At 44.1% G+C, this 9,184-nt stretch overlaps 1 long non-coding RNA gene across 1 annotated transcript; it reads left to right on the top strand.

Moving 5' to 3' along the window:
- The first annotated feature begins 6,921 nt into the window (after nt 1–6,921).
- LOC114883735 lies at nt 6,922–8,512 on the top strand. Its single transcript, XR_003790659.1, has 3 exons — nt 6,922–7,328; nt 7,832–7,904; nt 8,002–8,512. It is a non-coding gene; the product is annotated as an uncharacterized LOC114883735 (long non-coding RNA).
- The last annotated feature ends 672 nt before the right edge of the window (nt 8,513–9,184 follow it).

Consider the following 9,184-nt stretch of genomic DNA (forward strand, 5'->3'; position numbering starts at 1 on the left):
GAGGGAGAGAGGGAGAGAGGGAGAGAGGGAGAGAGAGAGAGAGAGAGAGAGTGAGTGGGGCGGGGCGATGCCAAGTCTCTTGAATTTTTCTCCCACCTTCTACTGAGTCTAATCTCAGGGTAAGTAGCCAGAGAGCCCCAGGTGACTCAGACGGGCTCGTGAACAGCCTGGCGGGGGTGGGGGGGGGGGGGGGAGGAGCTCCAGGGGCACAGCTCAGTTTTCAGAGATGATGGCTCCCTGCCAGGAGGGGTTTGGGATGGTGCGGAGGGGAATAGGGGCTGGCTCTGGCCTCAAGCATTGCACCCAGCCAAGGTCTCTCAGAGGAACTAAGGCTGTGGCTCAAAGGTACAGAAACACTTTCGGCTAGAACTTGCCTTCCCTGGAACGCCCCTCTTAGGAAACCAAAGCTCCAGTGCTCTACCCTCTGATCACCTTTCTCACGGTCTCAGTACAGCAGCCTTTTGACCTTTCAGCCTCAAACTCCTGTTTTCCCAGCTCCATCACCCCAGACTCTCCTCTGTGTTTGTGCACAGACCCTTGAAAAACGGTGACTAGAGAAGGATGCGTGGTTCCGGGTGGGGCCCAGTAAGCTTCCTGTGTGAGCTAGTTGCTGCATCCTCTGGCCCTGTACGGGTGAAGCACCCGCAGAGGTACAAAGCACAGGCTCTGGCGTCCTCAGGCCCAGCCTGGCACATACAGGCTGTGGGATCTTGTTTCTCCAATGCCCCAAGCCTCAGTTCCCTCGTCTGCAGATATTCAGATATAGTACCATGTGAAAGGGGTACAGGGCTGCCTTTTATTATATGTCAGGATTAAATGAAACAACTGAAGTGAAGAATTCAGCACAGTGCTTGGTGTGTAATTAGCCTTAAACAACAAGTAGTATTACTCACACTGAGTAGCATTTGCTCCTATATGTCACAGAATCCCCAACTTTTAGGACTGAAAAGAAAACTGAAGTCCTTTAAGCCCTCTCATCTCCCCAGCCATTTGATTATGACATTTCTATTTGGTCTCTGACTCTGCTTGGGTACCTCCTGGGATGGCGAACACTGCTCTGGGGAATCCCTGCCTTCTCTGGGTTACTCTATAGATGTCAATTAGCTCTGTTTACAGGTGCGATGTATTTAAACTGCTTTCCAGTTGCAGGGAACAGGAAGCTGTCCCCTATTCAACTACAATAATGTAGGCTGCCAGAGAACAGGACACAAATGATCATTTGGAAGATAAGTCAGCAAATAACTCAATGACATACTCACAGGTGAAGGATTCAGGCTCTAGACTCTCTGCCTACCCAGTTCCTGGGAGGGGGGGTCCGGTCCAGCTGAAGATAAGGTCCTGAGAATGAGGTAGAACCCAGTTAATTCAGACACGTTTTATAGACAAGGCCTCAAAAATCCCAAAGGAACCCTTTTTTTTTTTTTTTTACATCTTTATTGGAGTATAATTGCTTTACAATGGTCCAAAGGAACCTTTGAAGTCACCCTTTTCCTGAGTTCACGAGGACTCACAAACAATACCATCCATCCCTGGTTATTCATGCTCATTAAACGTCAGAATAAAGAGCTTAGAGCTCAGGAGGGGCTCCATCCCCATTACTCCAGGGCCGCTTAGCTGCATTTATGATGAGAAGGCCCTGGGGTGTTTAACTACCTGATTTGCTTAATAAAGTCCTCCCGGTCCTGCTGATGTTACCAGCTTCATGTCGCACATTCTTGTGCTATTGGGGTGGTGCCAGAATGTATTTAAATATCCCATTGTGTCTATTTCATTTTTATTTAAAGGAAATGAATTTCAAGGTTTAAAGCAGATTTTCTAATGTAAATGCACCTATGCAGCTAGGTGTGAGGAGCCAGAAGTAAGGGAAGAGTTACAGTATAGGAACTGTATGAGGCATTCATGGCTCATCTAGCTGGAGGTCCTGTTCTCCTATGAACTGTGGCTTGTGAGACGGTGGATTCTCATTGTTAGGAAGTACATATTTGTATAAACCTGAATTAATTTTCATTTAGTGCTTAATAGATTTAATTTTACCTTAATGATATATTTTATTTCTTCTTTTTGGTATAAATTTACTTATTTATTTTTGGCTGTGTTGGGTCTTCGTTGCTGTGTGCGGGCTTTCTCTAGTTGGGATGAGCGGGGGCTACTCTTCGTTGCGGTGCGTGGGCTTCTCACTACGGTGGCTTCTCTTGTTGCGGTGGCTTCTCTTGTTGCGGAGTATGGGCTCTAGGCGTGTGGGCTTCAGTAGTTGTGGCTCGCAGGCTCTAGAGTACAGGTTCAGTAGTTGTGGTGCATGGGCTTAGTTGCTCCGTGGCATGTGGGATCTTCCCGGACCAGGGCTCAAACCCGTGTCCCCTGCATTGGCAGGCGGATTCTTAACCACTACGCCACCAGGGAAGCCCCAATGATATATTTTAAATGGACTCCTAGAAGGTTTGGATTGGACCTTAGAACTTAATTTGACCAATCCCTCCTGTTACAGATGAAAAAATTGAGGCCCAGAGAGGTTAAAGTTTTTTCCCCAAATCACACAGGTAGTAATAAGTGTAGGGCTGGGATTCAAGTCTAGATTTTAAAATTTCAGATGGTATTGGTTCAAAACTCACCCCACGTGCAGTAAGATAAGCTTCTTTAGCGGTGTCTCTGGCATAAAAGGGAAGTGTTAATGTTTCCTCATCCTCTAGCTCCGAGATCCTGTTTATTTGGAATTAGCTTGGTGGAAGGATCAACTTGCCTCCTCACAGCTGCTGTCCCTTCTCATGCCACATTGAAGAGGAACCACAACCCCCTCTCCTTGACCTCCCCTCACATGCTGCACACACGGCAGCTACATACGTACAGCAGACTTTATATGAAACTTGAGGAAACAGAGGTTTGTGTCACCATGTTGCTCGTTTCCCCTTCTTTTTAGAGCACCCTTCTGTAGGATTCGTCCCAGAAATTCCCCCATTTCAAAGCACAGAGTAACATAGCTCATCAATTCCCTTTCACTCAGGACTACGTTTTGCTGCAACAGAGACCTGTAAAACAATGCCTTAAATAAGGGTTACAATTTTTCTCTCATGTAAGTCTGGAGGTAGGCATTCTAGGGCTGGTAAGGTAGTGCCACAATCTCATCAGTGTCCTAACCTCCTCTCATCTTTCCATTTTGCCATCCTTAGCACAAGCCTACTGTCCTCAAGCAAGATCACCTCAGGACTGCAAAATGACTGCTGCAGCACAAGTCATTACATCCATGTTTCAGGTAAAGGAAGAGGGAAGGCCAATAAGGGGCCTGCCAACAGAGTCAGTGCCCTTTTCAGGGAGCATTCCCAGAAGTCTCATACTATAGTTATTCTTTCATTCAATTGGCCAGAAGTTACTCTCATGGGCACTCTTCTCTGGAGGGGAGCCTGGGAAATCTAATTTTTCAGTTGGCCCATTGCTACCTCCAACAAAATCAGGGCCCTGTGTAAGTAAGAAGAGAAGAATAAATTTTGGGTAGGCAACCAGAATGTCTGCCACAACCCCCAACTCAGGTCTGGACCTATCTTTGCATCCCAATGACTCATTATTCTATTAAACCTAAGAGGCCATCACAGGGCTGAAGGGAGGGAGCTGGAGTAAAAGAAATGGCTGAATCTTTCATCTGCTGTCTTCACTGACAGTCTCTGAAAGTGGATGGCAACAAAGAGATTTATTTGCCCACTGATATGAAATTTACCACCCTCCTTAGAAGGCAGAAGCGGTTACAGTTGCCTTTTATTTTCCTATTGCTACACCCAAGGATTGTTGTGAGAATGAAAAGACAGATATGAGACAGATATGAGATAGCATGTTATAAACCATAAAACACTATTCAGCAACAGAAATGATCGTTTATCTTTATTATAAGTGTTGTCACGTCTTCTAAAGCCGTGCGCTCAGCTGAAGAAAAGGATTTTCTGAGAGAGAGCAAGAGAGCCAAAGAGAAAAGGAGAGAAAGAGTGAGGGGGAGGGGTAAGGGAGAAGGGAAATGGGGAGAGAGAAGAGTGGAGGCCCCTTTTCTATCAAAGGCAGAACAAAAATATATTGACATAATTGAATCCTATGTCTGACCTAAACACATATACAACTACCGGGGAGACAGCATCAAAGTTCTTTGCTCAGGGCTCTCTGATTATTTAAAAAATATCTCCCTCATTTTTAAGCAATATATGTATATTGAAGACTATTTGAACCATATGAAAAGGCACAAGGAAGTTTTTCTTAAAAACCTGCTTTATTGATATATAATTGACGTATCATAAACTGTGCACATTTCAAGTGTGTAATTTTATATATTTTGACATAAGTATACACCCATGAATCCATCACTACCCTCAACATAATGAACACATCCGTCACCCCCAAAAGTTTCCTATGCTCCCTCTCTTCTGCCCCTTCCTGGTCAACCCCCTTCCTGCCAGGAATCAACTCCTCTGCTTTCTGCCACTCTAGATTCCTTTGCATTTTCTTGAATTTTATACAAATGGAATATAAAATTCCACAAAAACATGTACAATGTATGTACTCTTTTTTGTTTAGCTTCATTCACTTGGCATAATAATATGAAAACAAAAAAAACCAAAAAAATGCCAACAAACCTCACAACTTACAGAGAAGTATAATTAATGACATAACACAGATCCACCAGGATTCAGAACAGTTAATTAGCCATATTCGCTTCAGCTCTCCTCATTTTTTTAATGTGATTTATACAAGAAAAAAATTGTAACAATTTGCATAATTCTATGAATAATTATAAAGCAAACCCCTGTGGGCAACAAGTGAACGCTGTAAGCACCCTGTTATCTTCTGTGTCCCCTCCCTGACACCCATGTCTTCCCCCCCAATTCTAGGTCATCACTATCCCCACTTTCGGGAGACTCACTTTCTTGCTTGCCTTTCTGGTTTTATGACCTAGGTATCCATCCCAGTATGGTAGAGTTGAGCCACCTGTTTGTGAATTTTATATGAATGAAACCATAGTGTTTGTCTTCTTCTGTGACTTGTATTTTTTACCGTTATGTTTGGGAGATTAGCCATGTTGTGTCACGTGGCTGTGGTTTGTTCATTTTAATGGCTGTAGAGTATTCAATTTTATGAATATACTGCAGCGTGGCATGGCCCACACTAGAAAGAAACCTTTAAAATGTGATCATCACTGTTTGGCCTGTGTTCGCACCCAAGCCTTGTACCCATCAGACAGTCGTCATAGGATAGAAACAAGTGAAACACCCCAACTCCTGCTGCCAGTCCCCTGACCGCCACCCTGTGTCCATAGAAAGTTAATCCATTAATATTCACATATGCAAATCATAAATATTTACAACAATATCTTCTGTCCTGACATAGTATTCCTTCTGAAGAAGCAAAGCACAAAGCAGCTTCTAAAAAAAAAATTATGAACTTTATGTAATTTCATTAGTCAGCCCAGGCTAATAAAAAAGTACCACAGACTGGGTGGCTTAAACAACAGAAGTGTATTTTTTCTCACAGATCTGGAGGTTGGAAGTTCAGGATCAAGGAGTCAGTAGGTTTGGTTTCCACTGAAGCCTCTCTCTGGCTTACAAAGGGCTGCCTTCTCCCTGTTTCCTCATGTTTCTGTCTCCTCTGTCTTCTCACTGTATTCCCTCTTTCCTTCTGTTTCCTAATCTTCTCTTTAAAGACCCCAGTCAGATTAGATTAGGACCCATCCCAATGGCCACAGTTTACCTGTTTCAAGGCCCTGTGTCCAAATATGGTCATGGTCTGAGGTACTAGGGGTTAGGACTTCAAAACATGAATTTCAGCCCATAGTAGTTGCATTGATCTTAATACAGCCCATAGCAGTTGCACTGATCTTAATACAGCTAGTTATATTCTCCGTGGGAGAGAGAAAAACAAGGATGACGTCAGACACTCTCCTTCTACAGCCTGCTCTTCCCTTTTCACTCTTTTCCTCAGGCCTTCAATTCAGAACATCCTAGCTCACTGCTCCTAAATGATGCTCTCACTATAAATTGCATAGAAACATAAGACATCAAAACCTAGTTTTACATTTCTTTGTGTATAAGAAATAGCAAGAGTCACTGAAGTCGGTGCTTGCAGTCTGAGACTTTTCTAAAAAGAGTTCAGTGCATTATTCAAGTTGAAAAAATAATAATTTGGACCTTAGCCTGTCTCCAGCAGATGGACGACGCTGCCCGTCCCCTGCCCTTTCTTAAGAAGTTCCCTTTATTCTGTGATACCCTGAAGTGTCTGCTGGCATGGTGGTTTACAAGCACCTTCTCACGTGGTGAATAATTAGGTCCTAATCACCACCCAGTGAAGTAGAGAAATAATTTGAATCCCTGTTGTACAGATGAGATAACTGGAGCATAAAGAATGTGGGATTTTCAAGGTCACACAGCAAGAAAGGCACAAAGCCAGCTTCCATTTCTCAGTCTAGGTAATATGAATTCCACAGTTCCATGTTGCCTTCTCTCCCCAAAGTGGCGGTCCATCCACCAAGTTTTTGTTTCAATTGGGGTGCAGTGGTGCTAGTCATTGGGAGGGGGAACAACTGAAAACACTATGATGACTCAGGGCAGTCAATAAGAAAATGGACTTTCTCGGTGCGGCAGAGATGGGGAAGTAGTCATCTTCTTTCTTCTGATAGCAGGGCGTATCAGAAGAGTTTTTGAGTTATTGTTTTATTCCACGGGTTTTTGTTTTATTCCACGGGTTTCGATGACCAGACTGTGCTTGTTCAGTGGGAACCCCTTAATTCTGGCTCCTGGGTCCTCTTGACATGTTCCCATAAGTCCATGAGCCTATCCTTACTTGGCACAAAAAGGTGTTCCACATTCTTCTCATATTTTCACTGCCCCAGCCTTAAACTCACTGTATTTTGAGAACTGGTGGATACCACCCAGTGTTAAAAGTTGAAGTCTTGAACCACTGTAGGAGCCAGAGGAGACGGTGATTTCTCCTCAAATTATGACCCTTCTTGACCTTCAGATGAAAGGACTAAGAGGTTGATTGCCCCCATGTGCTTGTAATTCATCCCCAGGATAAACAAGTCTACTGTCTTAAGTTTCTCATGATTTCCATTTCATGGAAGAGAATTTCAAACTGAGCCTCAGAGACACTAGGTGGGAAACGGGAATTCAAATCTGTGGGATAGGGTAACGGAAGATCAATACGGAACGGACTGCCGCCCTTACTAACAGTGACCCTGACCCACACAAGCCCGTGTGTGGGAGGAGCTTGGGCTCCTCCCAAGGAGCCTGCGGAGCCGGCGGCGAGCAGGAAGCCTCAGGGTACAGAGGAGCATGTCACTCTGACCTCCCAGATGGTGAAAGGTAAGCCTCTGTCCTGGGGACACCGGAGTGGGCGGGGTGTCCTTTCTACACTCACAGGTGCAGCCAGAGCTGACTCTAAGATAAGACAGGTTTGATCATGGCTCGTTTTCCTTTCCATTAAAAATAATTTCAATTAGGAAAGACTTTAAGCTTACAGAAAGTTACAGATAAAAATGTCATAAGCACCAATGTACCCATCACCAGACGGAGGAAATGTTAACATTAGCCTTAGATCCTTTTAGAAAGAAAGTAAAACTACAGATAAAATTGAAACCCAATTGCCCTCCCTCTTTCTCCAGAGGTAACTCTCAAGTTAGTACGCAGCTTCTCGGTGCTCAATATTACTTTGTTTTCACGTGGGTAAACACCAATATATAATATTGCCTTGTGTACTTAAAACATTTCATAAGCAGTATTGTTACCCACGCTATGCAGCCAAGGCTCCAGGCGCGGAAACTTTTATTTTTTTCAATCATACAGGTTAGTTGTTTTTTTATCAACAGGATGCCACGAAGGCCAGAAACAAAACCAGATTGAACCAGCTAGGTCCAAGATGACGGGCAAAGTAGGCTAAAGGTCACTGCTTTCCTTGCCTTGATTTATGTGTTTCCATATCAACCCCTGAAAGCTGAAAGATACTTACCCAGATTTATCTCTGTGTTTGTTTCAAAAGTACCTGGTGTTTGGCAGACATGCTTCGCGGGCTGTACTTTGAGAGATACACACTGGTCAACCATCCCAAACCAGCTCTGACGACCACGGGAACACGCCTGCGCAGATGAAACCAGGGGGCTGTCCCAGCATTACCTTCGCTTCATTACCTTGCTAACATCTCCACCCAAAGCGGGGATTTGTGCTCTGCTAGGCACAATTTGTTCCACGTGCAAAGGAGCATGGCAGACTGCGCATGACCTGGCTGCCCCTGGAAATCTCCGCCCCTTTCCTAGAGCCCTGATGACCCTCTCCCTCCTAACCCTAAAATTCCCTTACTCCCCTCTCTTTGGGGAGAAGGTGCTTTTAGAGTTTGAGCTTCCCTTCTCCATTCTCTGGCCTTTGGGTAAAAACCTGTTTTGCTTGCACCAAACTCAATTTCATTATTGGGAGCTCGAAACTGAGTGGGAAGGAACTCCCTGTCTGATAGGGGTTGGGGGAAGGGAGAGCTTAGGTTCAGCTAAGGCACCAAGAATGGGGGGGGGGGGTCTCACGTCTAATTCAGTAACATTACCATACTGCTTGTATCCGTTTTCAACTGACTTTTTTTTTTTTTTTTTTTTTTTTTTCGGTACGTGGGCCTCTTACTGTTGTGGCCTCTCCCGTTGCGGAGCACAGGCTCCAGACACGCAGGCTCAGCGGCCATGGCTTACGGGCCTAGCCGCTCCGGGGCATGTGGGAATCTTCCCGGACCGGGACACGAACCTGTGTCCCCTGCATCGGCAGGCGGACTCTCAACCACTGCACCACCAGGGAAGTCCTCAACTGGCTTTTGATTTTCACCTAACAGCGAGATTTATTGATATTAATAATGTAGATCTAGTTCATTCATTTTATCTGATAGTATTTTGTTGTATGACATTTCTATAATGATATATATTACTCTTAATAGTCCTAATGCTTTGTATATTGGATTTTCTTTGAAGATAATAAACTCACCTGGAATAATGACAGTTTTGTTTCCTACTTTCTATCCCTAAATCTCTTATTTCTATTTTTAGTATAATGTTGGCTAGGAGTTCAAGTGGGGATTATTTTCTTGTTCTTTTTCTGATTTAAAAGAGATTTTAAGGTTTGCATTTTTAGGTATGATGTTTGTGGTAGGTTTTTGGTAGCTACCTTTTTACCAGGTTAAGGAACCTACC

Source organism: Monodon monoceros, unplaced genomic scaffold (genome assembly GCF_005190385.1).
Source record: "Monodon monoceros isolate NGI ecotype Baffin Bay Population unplaced genomic scaffold, NGI_Narwhal_1 Super_Scaffold_5, whole genome shotgun sequence".
NCBI lineage: Eukaryota > Metazoa > Chordata > Mammalia > Artiodactyla > Monodontidae > Monodon > Monodon monoceros.